At 45.9% G+C, this 21,314-nt stretch overlaps 2 long non-coding RNA genes across 2 annotated transcripts; both read left to right on the forward strand.

Annotated features, from left to right (window-relative positions):
- The first annotated feature begins 3,623 nt into the window (after positions 1-3,623).
- LOC126984108 (uncharacterized) lies at positions 3,624-5,818 on the forward strand. The gene is made up of 3 exons (XR_007736410.1): positions 3,624-4,045; positions 4,431-4,523; positions 4,710-5,818. It is a non-coding gene; the product is annotated as an uncharacterized LOC126984108 (long non-coding RNA).
- A 1,878-nt stretch (positions 5,819-7,696) lies between these two features.
- Positions 7,697-8,890, forward strand: LOC126984109 (uncharacterized). The gene is made up of 3 exons (XR_007736411.1): positions 7,697-7,871; positions 8,480-8,623; positions 8,761-8,890. It is a non-coding gene; the product is annotated as an uncharacterized LOC126984109 (long non-coding RNA).
- The last annotated feature ends 12,424 nt before the right edge of the window (positions 8,891-21,314 follow it).

The raw sequence follows: 21,314 nt of genomic DNA on the forward strand, positions 1-21,314 counted from the left end.
TGCCTGGGGGAGCGAAGGACGCGTTCCCTCGACCGGCTGAGCCCCGACGCCCTCCAGCCGCGCTGTAAGGACTGTGGCCAGTCAGGCCACCGCTTGAGTGCCTGTCCCAGGTCCAGGGACGCGGCGCGGGCGGGAAGCGCGGACGGGCTGGAGAAGGGAGTCGACTTCCAGCCGTCTCCCGCCCTCGGGCCCCGCCTTGAGTAAGCTGCCGCCGCCCGACCAGCGTGTTGCCAGTGGGAGGCTTAGCGGTTGTAGCCACGACGCGTGACAGTGGACACCGGGGGCTGAGGAGTCCTCGGCGCGGCCTGACCCGGGGTAGTGTGTGCTGCTGGAGGGGCCAGTGGAGGCTCGTATCGGCGTAGGCAGCGCTGTGGAGCGCCGGCCGATGGACGTCGCCGATCGAGACGAGCCGTGCTTGCTGGGCCTCGACTACCTGACGCAGGCCAGTAAGGCTCGTGGTGGCCTCGGACGGGAGCTGGAGAGGGTGACCGGAATGGTGCCCTTTGCTTCCAGGAGGTTTTCGAGCATGGCTGCGTGGGGAGGTAGTCACGGCTGAGCGAGGGCACCTTGCCCCGAGGGTGGAGGCCAGGAGCCGGTGTCGACTGTCCCGAGCGTCACGTGGAGTGGATGGCGTGGAAGAGCCCACTGAGGACTGGCGGCTGGTCGACGGCGTGGCTGACAGGCGGAGCCCCTTGGGGGCGCGAGAAGAGACTGTGGAGGACAGACTGATTTATGTGTATTGCATGTATTTTTCTGTGTTCAATGTTCGGCCGGGAGCTCAGGCTACCGGTGGATTTGGCCACGGGGCAGCCCCCCCGACGTGAGCTTGCCCACCGTCACCTCTGGCTTCGCAGCGGCACTGCAGGAAAGCCTGGCTGAGGTGCACCGACGCGTGCGGGGCAAGCTCAAGGTGGCAGGCCAGGCCATGAAGGAGACATACGACCGGCGCAAGAGGGACGTGAGCCCCAGCAGCGGCGAAGGGGACGTGTCAGAGGTCGACCAAGGGGCGAACGAGAACATGGGCGGTGCGGGCGAAGCGGCAGATGTCAGTGACGACCCTGAGCAAGTACTTGGGGCCGACGACGCGGCTCTGGGTGCCACCGCCTGCCTGCCGCCGCCCGCATCCCAGCGGCGCCCTCGGCGAGAGAGGCGTCGGCCGGGATGGTTAAGAGACTTTAGTGATGTCCCAGGGGACTGATTAGTTTGATTTATTTCATGTGTTTTGTTTGTTGAATGTTGGGGCAGCCGGGTCGACTGCCTTCTGAAGGGGGAGATAGTGTTACGAATGTGCTGTATGTGAATGATTGTATGTGTAATGTGAGGAAATTGTAGCATGATGCAATGTTAGCTCAGCATGGTGCAACTCTACTTGTTGGGACAAGAGAGACAGGAGGGGGCCCGGGGCCGCCGGGCCGCCGGGCAGGAAGTGCTGAGTCGAGCAGTGTGGGAGCAAGGGTGGCTGAGGGGTAGTGGAGAAGGCGCGTGTCTGGGCTTAGGGAGTGTTGAGCTGCTCCGCTCGCGAGCTGTGTGCATCCGGTGTGCGTGTCTGCCGTGCCCCTGTACTGTGCCTGATTAACTGTTCTGTGCCCTTGAAAGTTGCTGTACTGTGTGAAGAACCTGTCATTAAACTAGAACTTAGTGTTGAACGTGTATCCTTTGTGCCCTGCCTCGTTCCCTCCTCCCCTCGGTGTTCTGTGTGGGCCGCTGTGAGTGACTGGTGCCCGTGTGGCTGTTCTGGGGATCACGCCACCTGCCTGCCCGTGTATGGTGTGTGGTAGGGGGGGGGGGTGGCGTAACAATATAATCAAAGTGTGGCTGGCTGGCTTCTATATACTTATGCTTCCTTTGTTGCTGTGAGGACGAAGAATGTTTTAAGTAAATTTTAATGTCTATTTTCATGTTAAATTCCCACTCCGGTAAATATGGTTTCATTATATAGTAACCCGCTCATACCTCGCTCCCCGGCGTCACCCACGTTAATTAACCTTCAAACCGCCCGGAAAATAACATAATCAAAATGTGTCATTATCAAAACCATAGTAAAGATCAACCGTCAAAAAACTCGTGAAAAAATGGTTATAATACGTCTGTGTTGCACGAGGACCCGTAGCAACATTTGGCGCCAATACGGTATCTGTTCTCTGCTCTGATTGGCTGCCGTGCGTCTTGCTGTGCGCTGATTGGCTGAGAGCCCTGGCCCTTTTTCTCTCAAGCTCTCTGATTGGTCGGCACTTCAACGTTTTAGCGCAAGTATGGCCATCCCGCGTGGGACCGTCCACCCTCACGGCATGGCTCCGCGGACACGCTCTTCATATTGCCTTTACGAGCTTCCCAGGGCCGCGAGCAGTGTTATTTGAGGTAAGACAGTGTTAGAAGATATTATTCCGTTACTATAGATATGATAAAGCTGTGCTACGGGGTTGTGAAGGGCTGTGTGACGTCTTAAAAGTGTGGGGATGACTCGCTGGGGGGCTGCCACGCTATATTTCTCGCCTTTAACGAGCTTCCCAGTGTTATTTGAGGTAAGACAGAGTTAGAAGATATTATTTCGTTACTGGAGATACGATAAAGCTGTGTTACTGGGCTGTGGAAGGCTGTGTGACGTCTATAGTCTGGCAAATCTTAAGTGGCGGCTCTGACGTAGACAGCCGCTAGACACTGGTGCTATGTCTCCAACTGACCTCGCACACCGTGCCTCTCACACCCTTCTCTCTCTCTCTCTCCCCATGTCTCTCTCTTTCTCTCTTACTCTAGTATAAAAACAAATATGTTTTTTTATGATTGACTCTCTATCTGTGAGTGAATACAAAGAAATTTGAACAACACTTGGCAGCGTTGCCACCACGGCGGTGTCAGCTCAACTCAACCCAACACACCCGCAGTTGCCAGTTGTTCTGCCTGCTTTAATTATCGCATTTCTGTTATTTTTTTTTATGTGTGTCTGCCATCTGCTATACAATGTCAGCTATATGGCATAATTATGATAAAATATGGAGACTGTACCTATATATGGAATGCCAGGACCGTCAAGCAAATTCTGATGTGTCATGCAGGTGAATGGTGAGGTTCCGCTGGGGATGGCCAGGGAGTGGGGAAGGAGTGGTCGCTAAGAACATTAAAATATTACACTTTGACCTTATTTCCACACCACCTAAGGGGTAAAGAGTCTTGGTGCGTTGTTTTTAAAGAGGTTTTTTATTATTATTATTATTATTATTATTATTATTATTATTATTATTATTATTATTATTATTATGCATTGTCGTGCACCATACTCCCCGAATCGAGTATACCCCCACTTTTCTCGCACACACACACACACACACAGAGAGAGAGAGAGAGAGAGAGAGAGAGAGAGAGAAGGGTGTGAGAGACACGGTGTGCGAGGTCAGTTGGAGATGCGGCAACAGGGTCTAGCGGGCTGTCTACGTCAGAGCCGCCACTTAAGAATTAAGATTTGCCGGACTATAGTGTTCAGGTGACGGGCGTGGAGGCTTGTCAGGGCCGTGTGTTCAAGTGTTTTTTATAGGTGCCAGAGACAGTGATTGCTTATAGTGTTACGTTTTAATTCTGTTACTCTTCAGCTGTCATTGTGTTACGTGTGTTGAGGTGACGGGCGTGGGTCTTGTCAATGACATGTGTTCAAGTATTCTTAAAGGTGCCAGAGACAGTGACGGTGTTACGTTATTTTACATGCCAAACCCCTTCTTCTTTTGACCTGTGTGGGGGCTTGTCAGGGCCGTACGTGTGTTTAAGTGTTCTTATAGGTGCCAGAGACCGTGATTGCTTACCTGGTGTTACGTTATTATTGTGTTACTCTTTAGCTGTCATTGTGTTACATATGTACCGTATTGTGTGTGTTGAGGTGAAAGTCATAAGCTGCGGCATTGTCCAGGATAATCACAAACTCCTATTGATTCAGTTTGCAGAAAATGTAAACCTTTATATGACTAACATCAGACTTTCTTTCAGGTCAACAAGACAGCAGGTGTAGGCGGTGTAGGTCAGGAGGAGACGACATAGCACCATCACATGCCTGCCTAAGGTAATGACTGATTCTTTCCTTGTATTCAAAACTTCTTCATTAAATACGATTATGGCTAGAGGTGTAATAGGGCTGTTGGACGTGAATGTTTTTAGCATGAAGTTAGCTATGCCATCATCCAGGATAGTCACTTAGTTTGCAGAGAATGTAAACCTTTGTATCTAGCTAACAACAGACTTTCTTTCAGGCCAGCAAGATGTCCTGGTCAGGGAGGAGGAGGAAGAAGACTGCTTCATTAATACGATTATGCCTCGAGGTGTAATAGGGCTGTTGGATTTCAATTTTTTTAGCATGAAGTCGTTAGCTGTGCCATCATCCAGGATAGTCACTTAGTTTGCAGAAAATGTAAATCTTTATATCTAGCTAACAACGGACTCTCTTTCAGGCCAGAAAGATGTCCAGGACAGGGAGGAGGAGGAAGAAGACTGCAGGAGGCTGTGGAAAGGCTTGACACAGCACCTTCACGCGCCTGGCTAAGGTAACGACTGATTTCTTTCCTTGCTCAAATCTTCTTCATTAAATACGATTATGCCTCGAGGTGTAATAGGGCTGTTGGACGTGAATTTTTTTAGCATGAAGTCAGCTGTGCCATCATCCAGGATAGTCATTTAGTTTGCAGAAAATGTAAACCTTTATATCTAGCTAACAACAGACTTTCTTTCAGGCCAGCAAGACGTCCTGGTCAGGGAGGAGGAGGAAGAAGACTGCTTCATTAAATACGATTATGCCTAGAGGTGTAATAGGGCTGTTGGACGTGAATTTTTTAGCATGAAGTTAGCTGTGCCATCATCCAGATAATCTTTAAGTTTGCAGAAAATGTAAACCTTTATATCTAGCTAACAACAGACTCTTTCTGGCCAGCAAGATGTGCAGGGCAGGGAGGAGGAGGAAGAGCACTGCAGGAGGTTGTGGAGAGGCGGTGTGGGTGGGCGCAGGAGACTTGACACGGCACCATCACACACCTGGCTAAGGTATATGGTGATTGATTTCTTTCCTTGCATTCAAAACTTCACTATTTACGATCATGGGTAGAGGTCTGTTGGATGCGAATTTATTATTATTATATTATTTTTTATTTAATTTTGTTTATTTATTTATTTATTTATTTATTTTTACAACAAAGGAGATGGCTCAAGGGCAACAAAAAGGGTGTAGAAAAAAAAAACGCTACTCACCGCTCCCACGACAGACAGAAGTAGAGTGTCCAAAAGAGAGGTTTAGCTTGAAGTCATAACCTGCGTCATTTTCCAGGATAATCACAAACTCTTGCAGGCTCAGTTTACAGAAAATGGAAACCTTCATCTGACTAACACCAGACTTTCTTCCAGGCTGGGGCAGTAAAGGGAAGAAAGAAGAGAAGGTGTCACATATATATGGGTTACAGGTGACACTGGAGGAGGTGACTTGTTTCGTCTGTCCGGGAGATCTGATGTGAAACGTACTGGAGATGTTGTTTAAGTGTAACAGGCCTGGAAAAATATTTAAGTGGAACATGTGTGCAAAAATATTTAAGTCTGATGTGCTGGGTAATATATTTAAGTGTGACATGCTGGGTACTATATTTAAGTGTGGCGTGCTGGGTACTATATTTAAGTGTGACGTCCTGGGTAATATATTTAAGTATGATGTGCTGGGTAGTATATTTAAGTGTGATGTACTGGGTAATATATTTAAGTGTGACGTACTGGGTAGTATATATAAGTGTGACGTACTGGGTATTATATTTAAGTGTGACGTGCTGGGTAGTATATTTAAGTGTGATGTGCAGGGTAATATATTTAAGTGTGACATGCTGGGTAATATATTTAAGTATGACGTACTGGGTAGTATATTTAAGTGTGACGTACTGGGTAGAATATTTAAGTGTGACGTACTGGGTAGTATATTTAAGTGTGACATGCTGGGTAATATATTTAAGTGTGACGTGGTGGTGTACTATATTTAAGTGTGACGTTCTGGATAATGTATTTAAGTGTGACGTTCTGGGTAATATATTTAAGTGTGACGTTCTGGGTAATATATTTAAGTGTGACGAGCTGGGTAATATATTTAAGTGTGACGTGGTGGTGTACTATATTTAAGTGTGACGTTCTGGGTAATGTATTTAAGTGTGACGTTCTGGGTAATATATTTAAGTGTGACGTTCTGGGTAATATATTTAAGTGTGACGAGCTGGGTAATATATTTTAAGTATTTAAGCAGCACAGACCTTGTGGCCGCAGCGGAGGCTCAGGACGGACCCGCTTGGCGCTGACTGACTGACTCCACGGGTCGAGTGGCCAAGAAGAAGTTTGTCAAGGGGGACGAAGCCAGCAAGTTCATCAGTGTCTTGTCTTGTTTTGTTGTAGTTTAGGTGATGTTCACGGTCGTCTTGGGACTCCACCGCCTGAGGACTTCAAGTGTGCTGGAGGCCATTTCGAGAAACATAAGGAGACTGACCGAAGGAGGCCGGAGCTTTCTTTTCAAGCTTGATAACGTGAGTCCTTTGATTGTGTTGGCTTTCAAACAGTTGTGTGAGAATCTACCGTGGCCTCAGTGACAGGCTAGGTAATTAGTTCTTGTTGTCTTGAGTCTTGAGTCTGTTAGTCCCAAAAAGCTGCTGCTTCTTTTGGCCTGTAATGCTTTGTATCGCTTCTTAGGTCCTCCTCCTCTCGTTCCTCTCTTCTTATTAAGTGTAGGTGTGCCTGCCATGGCTTCTACAGGCACTTTAGGGTGGGTGGAGGCAGCATTAGTCACAGCAAGCACCACATGGTGCTTGCTGTGACTGCTTCTTCTGGCAGTCTGTTCCACACTTGTACAGCTCTATGGAACGTGCTGTACAAGTAGCAGTCCACTGAACGTCGGAGGTTGTGTGTGCCTCCTCCTCCGGCGCTTCCCGCAGCCTCGCATCACCCATCCTGCAGGACACAAGGAACAAGTTGGCAAGGACATAAGGCAATGCTCAGCACCCCATGAGAAGAGGTCAAGTCAGCATTCCTCCTCCTCCTCCTTTTAGTTATTCATCTCTCTCTCTCTCTCTCTCTCTCTCTCTCTCTCTCTCTCTCTCTCTCTCTCTCTCTCTCTCTCTCTCTCTCTCTCTCTCTCTCTCTCTCTCCTACCTGGTTCTCTTATTATCAGAACCTTATTAATATTCCCCTTATTAAAGCCCTTGCAAGATTGTGTGCTTTCCTGAGAGTGAGGCAATACAACCCCTGTCAACCAGCAGCTCGGCCATTAAATCTCCAACCAGAAGATGGCGCCACACACACACACACACACACACACACACACACACACACACATACAGACCACACACACACACACACACACGCACGACACACCACACAAACACACACACTTACACACACTCACACACACGCACCACACCCTGCATAAGGCCGGGCGAGGAAAGAGTTCCTGTCTTCGGGGGGTGCAAGCCCTGTGTTCCCCTTCCAAGGCAGTGAAGTGGACCTCAATAAAACTAACCTATTTTCCCAGGCTGACTTAAGTTACCGTGCCACACACTGCCTGTCCAGCGGGTTATTTCCTCAGGGGCTTGCTTGTTGGCATGGCAAAACACACCCACCACACACACCACACACACACACACACACACGCACCACACACACACACACACACACACCACACACACACACACACACACACACACACACACACACACACACACACACCATATTTTGGCACTGAACATCGGAGGTTGTGTGTGCCTCCTCCTCCAGCACCTCCCACAGCCTCCCAGCACCCATCCTGCAGGACACAAGAAATGGGCGGCCCAGGAACAAGTTGGCAAGGACATGAGGCAGCACTCAGCACCCCATGAGAAGAGGTCAGGTCAGCACAGGTTAGGTCTGTATTCCTCCTCCTCTTAATTATTCTCTCTCTCTCTCTCTCTCTCTCTCTCTCTCTCTCTCTCTCTCTCTCTCTCTCTCTCTCTCTCTCTCTCTCTCTCTCTCTCTCTCTCTCTCTCTCTCTCTCTCTCTCTCTCTCTCTCTCTCTCTCTCTCTCTCTCTCTCTCTCTCTCTCTCTCTCAGTTCTTCCTTCCATCAACTCCTCCTCTTAATCATTGTTTCTCCTTCAGCTTTGTTTTCTAGTTAATAATTTATAATTCATCTTCCTCCTCCTTTCTTTCTTTTCTTCCTTTTCTGATTGGCACTCACTCACCATATGACTGCCAGGCCTGTTCCACTCATCCACCACTGTTAGGGAACCAGTTTTTGCCTATGTCCTGTTTGAATGTATCCATTCTACTCTCATTGGTACGTGTCCTACCTGGTTCTCTTATCAGAACCTTATTAATATCCCCCTTATTTAAGCCCTTGATCCATTTATACACCTAGATTAAGTCTCCTTGCACCTTTACTTTTCTAGAGAATGCAAGTTTAACTGTTTGAGTCTTTCCTCGCATATGTAACTCATTGCATCCTTGATTTCCAGGAAGATGTGGCACTACCTGGCACTCCCTTCCTATGCTGCCCTCACGTGCGACACCCCAGCATGCTGAGACACAACCTGTGGGAGTTGAATCGATGTTCAGCACCTCAGCCCATAGAAGCACAAAAAGTGTTACCTTCACTAATCGTAAGTCAATTGATGATATTGAGAATATAGAAGAAAGAAAAGACAGGTTTCAGAAAAATAAGCATTTCAAACCACAATTTGTGGCTTCATTTTTATTTTTCGTATCTGCCATAGCTCATTGCTACCTTGCATTCCAGTGAGGTATGTGGCACTTCCGGTACTCCCTGCACTCCCTTCCTATGCTACCCTTATGTGTGATACCCCAGTGTGCTGTGACACAACAGCCTGGCTCTCTCCCTGCCCAGCACACCACCATCAACCATCAGCTTAAGGGGGGCGGCTACGGGGTATTTTTGGCCGAATATTTTTGAAATCTGAGAAATTCTTTTTCTTCGCTCACTGTGGCCGAGATAGCCTAAATTATCAAGTGGTAAGGTTTGTTTTGGTCAAATTAAATCCCTTACGGCCGGGAAGCCATGTTTAAATACCCCGCGCGGTTGCGTCAGAGGCCTGAGTCACGCGGTTACACACGTGGTGTCATTCAATGCTTATATACGCGTAAATTTTCAATAAAAAATGATTTCTTCTTTATGAATCTGCATCACTTGGCATCTCAGAGAGGGTGGATGGAGTGAGTCATGCTGCCCGAGGGCCGAGAGGACTGTAGATCACGCGTCACAACTTTGGCTATGAGGATGGGAACATAATATTACATATGTTTGGTTCTCAAGAAAGATTACAAGAATCTCTTCACTGGCAAGACCTTGAAAGAGCCAGACATGCAACACCCAAGTCCAAAAAGAAAAGAAAACAGCAGAAGAAGGATGAAGAATACCAGCCTGGAGAATATTGATAAAATCTGGCGACAATGAGAAAGGTGGCGCCTTTTGACACCCTCACATACCAGTGAATAATACTTTCTCAACACTGAGAAAGGGGGACCAGATGCCTTATCAATATCTCCAGTCAATCAGCAAGGTTTGCACAATCATGTGTGAAAATTTCATCTCAATCGGACAATTATGAAGGGCATGACAGGGGTAAATGCAAAAAAAAAAAATTAGGAGCCGATTTCTCAAAAGTTGGTTTTTTACACTTCAAAAAATTTCAAAAAATCAGTAAATCATCTGACTGACAATTGTTAGGTATCAATAAAAACTTCAATCAAAGGCCGATTTTTTTTATTGGAATAGATTTTTCAATATGGCCATAGAAAACGGGATACAGAGCGGAGAAAATCAAGTGTGAAAAATTTTTTTTTAAATTTTCTCTCAAAGATAAAAGCAAAAATCAAAAATCTGTTCCCGACAAAATGTAGATATATAATCGAAGTTTCATTGGTAATTTTTTCAAAGTGATTGACTTAAAAATAAAGCCTGTGAAACAAATTGAAAAAAAACGCGTTTTATCTCAGTGCCCCCTATCATTCACCCAATCTCCATGAAATTCACTATACACTCCTCATTAACACCAACAAACAACATAATAAAATTTCAAGGCTATTGGACCTACCAAAAGAGCTGTAGGGGGGGGGGGGGTAGTCGCCCCCCTTAAGGTATAGATCAACAAAAAATGACCTCACTTTTTTGTATGGAAAGCTTCATTAAAAGGAAGGTTATTAGAGACAAAATTGTGAGTTACCTTGAAAGCCACTCATTAATTGGGGACTCACAACATGGCTTCCGAAACAAAAGATCCTGCCTATCAAATCTATTAACCTTTTATAACGACCTCTTCACTGTTTATGACGTAACCAAATCACTGGACGTAGTCTATCTTGATTTCCAGAAAGCGTTTGATAAAGTCCCGCATCATAAATTACTTTACAAATTAAAACAAATAGGTATTGACGGTCAGGTAAACCAATGGATCGCGAATTGGTTGAGCAACAGACAACAAAGAGTAGTGATTGACGGATTTAACTCAGAGTGGGCGCCTGTCACTAGTGGCGTCCCTCAGGGCTCGGTTCTTGGCCCAGTGCTCTTCATTATTATTATTTTTTTTTTTTTTTACGTTGTTGCCTATTGCGCCGGTAGGCATCTTCCCGGTGGGGCCTGATGGTCGGCCCAAGGCTTCTTCCAGGTGGGGCCTGATGGTCGACCCAAGGCTTCTTCCAGGTGGGGCCTGATGGTCGGCCCAGCCCGTTCTGGCGCAGGCGAGTGTTTATAGTGGCGCCATCTTGCATTGGCTCATGCTGCCCCCCGGAACTCGTTCTTGATTCGCTTGGACGGCTTCCTCTAGAGTCCGGGTTGATGGGTGGTCTTCAGGATAGCATGTGGGTAGTTTTAAGCCACTCGGCGGTGACCGAAAAATCCGAGTGGTAGCGTGAGGATTCGAACCCGCGTCGTCCATCACGCGGCGAATGTGGGTCCAGTACGCTATCACTTCGGCCACCGCCTACCCATCAACATCAACGACGTGGATGTTGGACTCAATAACCGCATTAGTAAATTTGCAGACGACAAAAAGATTGGTAACTCGGTTCTCACTGACGAAGACAGGCAAAGCCTCCAAGAGGATTTGCACAAAATTTCAGCTTGGTCGGATAGATGGGAGATGCCCTTTAACGTAGACAAGTGCCAGGTCCTTCAAGTTGGAACGAGGAATAAAAAGTTTGATTACGAAATGCGCGGCGTTAAACTCAAAAGCGTTCAATGCGTCAAGGACTTGGGGGTCAAAATCGCGTCAAACCTCAAATTCTCACAGCAATGCATCGATGCAGCAAATAAAGCGAACAGAATGTTGGGCTTCATTAAAAGAAACTTTTAATTTAAGAATAAAGATGTAATACTCCCGCTCTACAACAGTTTAGTCAGACCCCACTTGGAATATGCGGTACAGTTTTGGTCTCCCCACCATGCAAAGGATATTGCTAAATTAGAAGGTGTTCAGCGTCGGGCAACGAAAATTATCCCTTCCTTGCGCAACAAATCCTACGAAGAAAGGCTTTCTACCCTTAACATGTTCTCTCTTGAGAAACGTCGCCTCCGAGGAAAACTGATCGAATGTTTTAAAATACTTAATGGTTTCACGAATGTAGACAGATCAACATTGTTTATGATCGATGACACTTTGCGCACGAGGAACAATGGCGTAAAACTCAGATGTAGACAAGTAAATTCAGACTGCACCAAATTTTTCTTCACCAACGTTGTAGTGCGAGAATGGAATAAGCTCCCATCATCAGTGGTCCAGTGTAACACGATTGACTCCTTCAAAAATAAGCTCGACCGTCACTTCCTTCAACTTAATATCAACTAGAGTAGAAATGCAACGTTTTGGAGTCTTCTGATTAATGTAAAATCACTTAGGTTTAAGGACAGACCACCAAGTCTGGACCATGGGGTCTGTGTGGTCTGATTTTCTATGTAAATCTATGTAAATATGAATTTGTTGAGTCAAGGCCTATAGCAACTTCCTGGTTTTGTTAGGTTAGAATAGGTTAAGTCTAGGATATCTTCAAAGACATGGTAGCCAGCACCTTATGGTATAAATCAACAAAGAACGACCTCACTTTGTTGTATGGAAAGCTTCATTAGTAAGGAAGGTTATATGAATTTTTTGAGTCCCTATAGTGACTGGGTTTTGTTAGGTTAGAATATGTTAAGTTTAGGGAGTCTTTAAACATGGTAGCCAGCAGTTTATGGTATAAATTGACAAAGAATGACCTCACTTTGGTGTATAGAAAGTCTCATTAGTAAGGAAACATACCGTCAACCAGGGTGACTTCGGACAAAAAGTGGATAAAAAGTAGACATGTTGATAACTCGTAGCCAGTTGCAACAAGCTACATGATTTTAGTGTCAGAATTTGTCTTTTGCCTTTGCCCTTTCCGGCCTCGTAATCCTCTTCCATTTCCTCTTAAGAGGTTTAGAAGAGGATTAAGAGGTTTAGAAGAGGACTAACCATTTCTATACGGTGACGCCATCAGACGTCGTCGTCGCCGGAGTGAAGAGGTTAATCATCCCTCCTCCTCTTCCTCTACCTCCTCCAAATACCTCATTTTTTCCTCCTCTCTCCCTCTTCCTCTTCTTCCTCCAAATTCCTCCTTTTCCTCTCCAATTTTTTTCCTCTCCCTCCTCTCAGTACGTCACTCAAAACTTTCTTCCAGGCCAACAAGACTGTGAAGAGGAGGAAGAAGATAAGAAGAAAGAAGAGGAGGAGGAGGTATCATATGGATAGTAGGCTAAACAGTAAAAGGTGGCATGTTCTGTCTATCCGAGAGGTCTAAAGTGTTACGTAGTGGGGGAAATATTTGTGTTACGTACGTGGGAATATATTTAAGTGTTACATGTTAATTTCTGGTGTAATGGTGATGGTATTCCTGCTGCCATGTGACAACACTTTCCAGGCCAACAAGACTGAAGAGGAGGAAGAAGATAAGAAGAAATAAGAGGAAGAGGAGGTATCATATATATAGGAGGTGGCATGTTCTGTCTATCCGAGAGGCCTGAAGTGTTACGTAGTGGGGGAAATATTTGTGTTACGTACGTGGGAATATATTTAAGTGTTACATTTGTTTAAGTGTTGCATTCGCCGTACTACATCACCATCACCACCCATACTGCGTCACCATCACAACCTGTACTGCGTCACCATCACAAACCGTACTGCGTCACCATCACAAACCGTACTGCGTCACCATCACAACCTGTACTGCGTCACCATCACAAACCGTACTGCGTCACCATCACAACCTGTACTGCGTCACCATCACAAACCGTACTGCGTCACCATCACAACCTGTACTGCGTCACCATCACAAACCGTACTGCGTCACCATCACAACCTGTACTGCGTCACCATCACAACCCGTACTGCGTCACCATCACAATCCGTACTGCGTCACCATCACAATCCGTACTGCGTCACCATCACAATCCGTACTGCGTCACCATCACAATCCGTACTGCGTCACCATCACAATCCGTACTGCGTCACCATCACAATCCGTACTGCGTCACCATCACAATCCGTACTGCGTCGCCATCACAACCCGTACTGCATCACTATCACAACCCGTACTGCATCACCATCACAATCCGTACTGCGTCGCCATCACAACCCGTACTGCGTCACCATCACAATCCGTACTGCGTCACCATCACAATCCGTACTGCGTCGCCATCACAACCCGTACTGCATCACTATCACAACCCGTACTGCGTCACCATCACAACCCGTACTGCGTCACCATCACAACCCATACTGCGTCACCATCACAAACCGTACTGCATCACCATCACAAACCGTACTGCGTCACCATCACAACCTGTACTGCGTCACCATCACAACCCATACTGCATCACCATCACAACCCATACTGCGTCACCATCACAACCCATACTGCGTCACCATCACAACCCGTACTGCGTCACTATCACAACCCGTACTGCGTCACTATCACAACCCGTACTGCGTCACTATCACAACCCGTACTGCGTCACCATCACAACCCGTACTGCGTCACTATCACAACCCGTACTGCGTCATTATCACAACCCATACTGCGTCACTATCACAACCCATACTGCGTCACCATCACAACCCATACTGCATCACTATCACAACCCGTACTGCGTCACTATCACAACCCGTACTGCGTCACTATCACAACCTGTACTGCGTCACCATCACAACCCGTACTGCGTCACCATCACAACCTGTACTGCGTCACTATCACAACCCGTACTGCATCACTATCACAAATCGTACTGCGTCACTATCACAACCCGTACTGCGTCACCATCACAACCCGTACTGCGTCACCATCACAACCCGTACTGCGTCACTATCACAACCCGTACTGCGTCACTATCACAACCCGTACTGCGTCACTATCACAACCCGTACTGCGTCACCATCACAACCTGTACTGCATCGCTATCACAACCCGTACTGCGTCACTATCACAACCCGTACTGCATCACTATCACAACCCGTACTGCATCGCTATCACAACCCGTACTGCGTCACTATCACAACCCGTACTGCATCGCTATCACAACCTGTACTGCGTCACTATCACAACCCATACTGCGTCACTATCACAACCCGTACTGCGTCACTATCACAACCCGTACTGCGTCACTATCACAACCCGTACTGCGTCACTATCACAACCCGTACTGCGTCACTATCACAACCCGTACTGCGTCACTATCACAACCCGTACTGCGTCACTATCACAACCCGTACTGCGTCACTATCACAACCCGTGCTGCGTCACTATCACAACCCGTACTGCATCGCTATCACAACCTGTACTGCGTCACTATCACAACCTGTACTGCGTCACTATCACAACCCGTACTGCGTCACTATCACAACCCGTACTGCGTCACTATCACAACCTGTACTGCTCCTGCATGTGCAAGACCTTATTTTGCTTCCTGGTGAAAGTTCAGAGAGGATTAGGCCTACAGGAAAAACCTCTTTAATAAAAATGCGCCTAGACTTTTACCTCTTGAGGTGGTGTGGAAAAAAAGTCAAAACTAACACAAAGTATCCTATGCTAACAATTAAGTGTCTCAGGTACATGAGAACACAAGGCTGAGAGGCCTTACCCTCAAAAATGATTGTTTCTTAAATACACTTTCATGTCTGCAGTACAGGTAATAATTCCTGATCTTTACTGAATAAACAGATATACATAATAAGAAAGAGAAAGTTGAATGAAGTGTTTGCCTTCATTCCCAGTCAGCAGTGGTCGGGTTGAGGAAAAACGGGTTGATTAAATTATTTACTGTAGTCGCTGCCGGGCCAATGTCTGGACCCCAGCGTCTGGTGTGATTGTGTCTGTGTCCTCTGCGTTGTGTAAACTGGTCAGCAACACGTTCAGCATGCAAATCCTCTCTACCAAGGAGAGGAGTTGGGTTCTCATGATTTTTTTTTCATGTTGTTGCAGAAGCTTTGTCGAATTATCACCACACTTAAAACTATCCATGGAAACACTACCAATACAATGAAAGCCTTACCAATCAACCTCTACCAATGCCATACTGGAAACTTAACCAGTATGCCCGGGGAATATATTGAAGTGTTTCCTACTGGGGGATATATTTGTGTTACGTACTGGGGAATATATTGAAGTGTTACATTCTGGGGGATATATTTGTTACGTACTGGGGAATATATTGAAGTGTTACATACTGGGGGATATATTTGTGTTACGTACTGGGGAATATGTTGAAGTGTTACATTCTGGGGGATATATTTGTTACGTACTGGGGAATATATTGAAGTGTTACATACTGGGGGATATATTTGTGTTACGTACTGGGGAATATATTTGTGTTACGTACTGGGGACTGCACTTCAGTGTTATGTACTGGGAAATATATTTGTGTTACGTACTGGGGAATATATTTAAGTGTTACACGTACTGGGGAATGCATTTGTGTTACGTACTGGGGAATATATTTAAGTGTTACACGTACTGGGGAATGCATTTGTGTTACGTACTGGGGAATATATTTAAGTGTTATGTACTGGGAAATATGTGTTACATTCTGGGCAATATATTGAAGTGTTACATACTTGGGAATATATTTGTTACGTACCGGGGAATATATTTAAGTGTTATACGTGCTAGGGAATATATTTGTTACGTATGTACTTTAGTGTCGTACTGGGAAAAATATTTAATCATTACGTACTGGGGAATATATTTGTATTTGATGGAAACTCAACAACCTCTCCCAAAGCCTTATACCAATTATGACCTCTCCCAAAGCCTTACAAAATATACCCAATGTCTATACCCACTTAATTCAATGGGTATTAATATTTTACTTCTCTTTATTCTATTTTATCATTGTTTTTTTACTGTATGATATATCTACCTGTGGCTACTTTAGATTAACATTATTTTCTATTTTCCCTTAATGAATCTAAATAACATAACAGGCACCACTATAGAAATACTTACAAATGTCTGCCTGTTTGTGGGGATCTCGAAGCTGAAGGTTAGTATGTTCTCACCACTGGCTTGTGTACGTTAAATAGTATCGGGAACAAGTATTTGCTTACCTAACAATAGCAAGGGTTGAGTGAGAAGAATTTACCTCTGCGCTACACCACATTAACCCGTCCGCTGCGGTTGGCGCGTATTTGTTCTTCACTGGTAGCCTGGTAACATACACTCCCATGCCTTTCTCTGCCTCTGTGATAGATAGTGGGGTGTTTCCAATGTGGTACTTGTAAGGGTATGTTGGGGACGGAAAGGGAATGGGAGCCAGAAAGGGAGACTGGAAAAGGGAAAAAATGTGAAGAGAAATGAATGGAGAATCTTGAAGCGCTGCACCTCATTAAATGCCAGGTAATGGACCCGTCCTGCGTCCACCATCCCAACCCGTCCTCCTGCATCCACTATCACGACCCGTCCTGCGTCTACCATCACAACCCGTCCTCCTACATCCACTATCACGACCCGTCCTGCATCTACCATCCCAACCCGTCCTCCTGCATCCACTATCACGACCCGTCCTGCGTCTACCATCACAACCCGTCCTCCTGCATCCACTATCACGACCCGTCCTGCGTCTACCATCACAACCCGTCCTCCTGCATCCACTATCACGACCCGTCCTGCGTCCACCATCCCAACCCGTCCTCCTGCATCCACTATCACGACCCGTCCTGCATCTACCATCACAACCCGTCCTCCTGCATCCACTATCACGACCCGTCCTGCGTCCACCATCCCAACCCGTCCTCCTGCATCCACTATCACGACCCGTCCTGCGTCCACCATCCCAACCCGTCCTCCTGCATCCACTATCACAACCCGTCCTCCTGCATCCACTATCATGACCCGTCCTGCATCCACCATCCCAACCCGTCCTCCTACATCCACTATCACAACCCATCCTGCGTCTACCATCCCAACCTGTCCTCCTACATCCGCTATCACAACCCGTCCTGCGTCTACCATCCCAACCTGTCCTCCTGCATCCACTATCACAACCCGTCCTGCGTCTACCATCCCAACCCATCCTCCTACATCCACTATCACAACCCGTCCTGCGTCTACCATCCCAACCCGTCCCCCTGCATCCGCTATCACAACCCGTCCTGCGTCTACTATCACAACCCATCCTCCTACATCCGCTATCACAACCCGTCCTGCGTCCACCATCCCAAGCCATCCTCCTGCATCCGCTATCAGCCCACCCTGCTGTGTCCGCTATCACAACTCGTATTGCTTCCGCTATCACAACCTGTACTTCTATTTATTAATTATGTATTATTTTTTACTGTCACCATGATGTCTACACCTAGAGGGAACTTTTGGTGTCTTTATTTATTTTTATTTTTCCCTTGATGTCCATTCATGGATCTAAATAACAGGTAATTATGTCCACCTACAAATGGATACCTGCCTGTGGTCATCTCCAAGCTGAAGGTTAGTATGTAAGTATGTACTCACCACTGAGTTGTGAAGCTTTGCTCTGAATATTACCTGGAACAAGTAAGTGGTTGCCTAACAATAGCAAGGATTGATATAGAATGATTTACACCTAAAAGTGCTGCACCAATGGGAATGGGAAGAATGAGAAGTGTTCTTGTATTCACAGGTTGGGCCGTCTTTTAAGAGCTAGTTCATTAATGTCAATGCTTAAACTTATACCATGAGAAAGGGTTGATTTAGAAGATATAATTACTTCCTCAAACATATTATAGACAATAGGAAAAGGTCTCGTACTCTCGGTGTTGTCCATCTTAGTTCATTTGGCGATGAAATTTTTTTTTATAGTGAATCTACCATGTGCAAGGGTTGATTTATAAGTGATTCACATCCCCACAAGCTGCATAGACAATGGGAAAAGTTTGTTATCTTGGGCTGTCCTTTAAAAGTAAGTTGAGCATTGACAAAAGCTTCTACTATGAGCAAGGGTTGATTTAAGATTGATTTACTTATTCAAACACTTCATAGACAATGGGAAGAGGGTTTGTATTCTTAAGTATGGCCATCTTTTACAGTTGCTTCAGCAACTGTAAACTAGCGAAGGTTTGGTAATCTCTTGAGAGTTCGGTTTTAGTTAATTTAGCAATGACAAGCTAGTAAAACATATCATGAGCAAGGGTCGATTTATAAGATTGATATACGTACTCAAATGCTGCATGGACAATGAGAAGAGGTCTTGTTTGGTACTTTTTACAGTTAAGCAATGACGAACTAGTGAAGCTTCTATTGTGAGCAAGGGTCGATTTATAAGATTGATTTACGTACTCAAATGGTGCATGGACAATGGGAAGAGGTCTTGTTTGGTACTTTTTACAGTTAAGCAATGACGAACTAGTAAAGGTTCTATTGTGAACAAGGGTTGATAAGATTGATTTACTTCCTCAAATGCTGCATGGACAATGAGAAGAGCTCATGTAATTACAGGTTTGGCCATTTGTGAAAGTGTTTAGCAATGACAATTAAACTAGTGTCGCCTCTACCACGAGCACAGGTTAATTTATAAGACTGATTTACTTCCTCTAACGTTGTATAGACAAAGGTCTTGTAAGCTTGGTTTTGTCCGTCTTTTAGTTGGTACAGCAATGAGGGTTTTATTATATTGAGACTTCCGCCATGAGCACGGGTTCATTTATAAGACTGATTTACTTCCTCTAACGTATAGACAAAGAAGGTCTTGTAAGCTTGTTTTTGTCCGTCTTTTAGTTGGTACAGCTGTAACGGTCCGAATGTGAATGAACGAGAGAGTGTGAGTAAGTCGGTGAGTAACAGAGTGAGTAAGTGTAAGCGAGTGCATGAATGAACGAGTGACAGTGAGTAAATGTGAGCAAGTGGGAGCGTGAGTGGCTAGAGTGAATGAGTGAAAGAGTGAATGGGTAGCTGAGGAATGTAAGTGCGTAAAAGATTATGAGAAGATAACACGGCGAGCGAATGAGCGGATATATGAACGAGTTACTGAAATCCCTCATCTCGAAGCCTCGAACCCCTCTAAGGAACCAATAACTAGTTAGTTAGGTAGGGTTTGATTGTAATGCCGAGAGGGAGTCACGTGAAGAAGGGGGAGGAGCTTAGCGAGGAGCAGAGGCGAGAAGGCGAGGGCAAGGAGACCCACGAGTCAGTGAGGAGGAAGAGACCAGAAGCGGGAGAGAAGGGAGAAGACGAGCACCACCGGCAGCAAGCCAGAAGCTTGGAGGACGCACACACCGCCCACGGCCTGCTGTGTAAGGCGGGCTAGCAGGAGACGAGCAGCAGCCCTAGCAAGGAAAGGCAGCGAGTTGGAGTTGAGAGCGGTGTCCACCTCTCCACTCAGCCCCCCCCGAAAAACCACCCACGGCCTGCGGGGTGAGACGGACTACAGGATGGGAACTTGTATGGCGGGGTAACCTGCCCCTCGACTGTCCTGGGGGCCGAAATACCACTGCCCCAAGCTGCTCCCTACATCAAAGGGCGCCCGCCTCTTCATACCACCCGAGCCGCTCCATCTCTACATCAAGCGGCGCCCGTCTGTCCAGCACCAGGACCGCCCATTCCCATCGTGGACGTCCTCTGCCGAGCCCGACACTCACGCCAGCTCCTCCTCCTCCGCATCCAGCAACTAGAGCTAAGCATTCTGTGTATTCCCCAAATCTCCCTTGTGCCGGTAGTTAGCTAGCTTAGAGGCCTACAGCCTGTCGGTCATTCATTTTTTTTCTTCATATTTTTATTAGTACTCCGCTAACCTTTGCAAATAAACCAAATACATATTTATATATAACCTTACTGAGTATTATCATTTGGAGCCTGTTTTGCTGCTCATTGGAAATTACTGAACCATACACACATCCCCTCCATAGTACATTATCACCATCCAGTTTCTTAATGCTGTCTCAAAAGTGGTTCCCACGGAAATCCTCCCACCCTCCATAATTAACCACACAAGTAACGCCCTTCTGGTCACAAACTTCGGAACGAGTGTTCACTTGTCCTGAGGCCTTAACATCCAGGACCAGCGCTCGACGACTACCACGCTACCATAATCAAAGGATGTAGCTTTCATTTATTTATTTATTTAATATTTTCTCTCTTCTCCATTTTCCACGCTACACAGCAATGAGGGTTTTATTATATTGAGACTTCCACCATGAGCACGGGTTCATTTATAAGATTGAGTTACTTCCTCAAATGTGTATAGACAATGGGAAGAGGTCTGTGGTATTAATTTCACGTTTTGGCCAACTTTTATGAGTAGCAATGACAATAGTGAAGCTTCTATACCATAGGCAATATGGTTGATTTCTAAGATTGATTTACTTCATATGCTGCATAGATAATGGGAAGAAGTTTTGTATTCACAGGTTGGGTCATCTTTTAAAGAGTTTGTTCAACATTGACAATACTGAAGCTTTTGCCATGAGCAAGGGCGCTGCTTTTTAAGGTTGATTTACTTCCTCAAATGCTGCATTAACAATAGGAAGGGGTCTTGTATTAAGTTTGGCCATCCTTTAACAATAGATTATAGTAATGATAATAATGAAGCTTCTATCATGGGCAGAGAAAGGTTGCTAAGAGAAGTTGTGAAGTTCCATCTTGCATGCATGCTGGCCCTGCTTTATAGTTCTACGCCTTGCTACCTGTGTCATATGTAGCCAGCTCTTGGGAACATGCTGTACAGGTATATAGTAGGAGACAACTCATGTTTGGTGACCTGCATTTTATTTTATTTTTATTATTATTTTTTTTTTTTGGGGGGGGGGTAGGTAATGGCTGTGGTCAGATATTTCCAGCACTGATGGACTGTTGTGATGT

The sequence above is a fragment of the Eriocheir sinensis genome, chromosome 56 (assembly GCF_024679095.1).
Source record: "Eriocheir sinensis breed Jianghai 21 chromosome 56, ASM2467909v1, whole genome shotgun sequence".
Taxonomy (NCBI): domain Eukaryota; kingdom Metazoa; phylum Arthropoda; class Malacostraca; order Decapoda; family Varunidae; genus Eriocheir; species Eriocheir sinensis.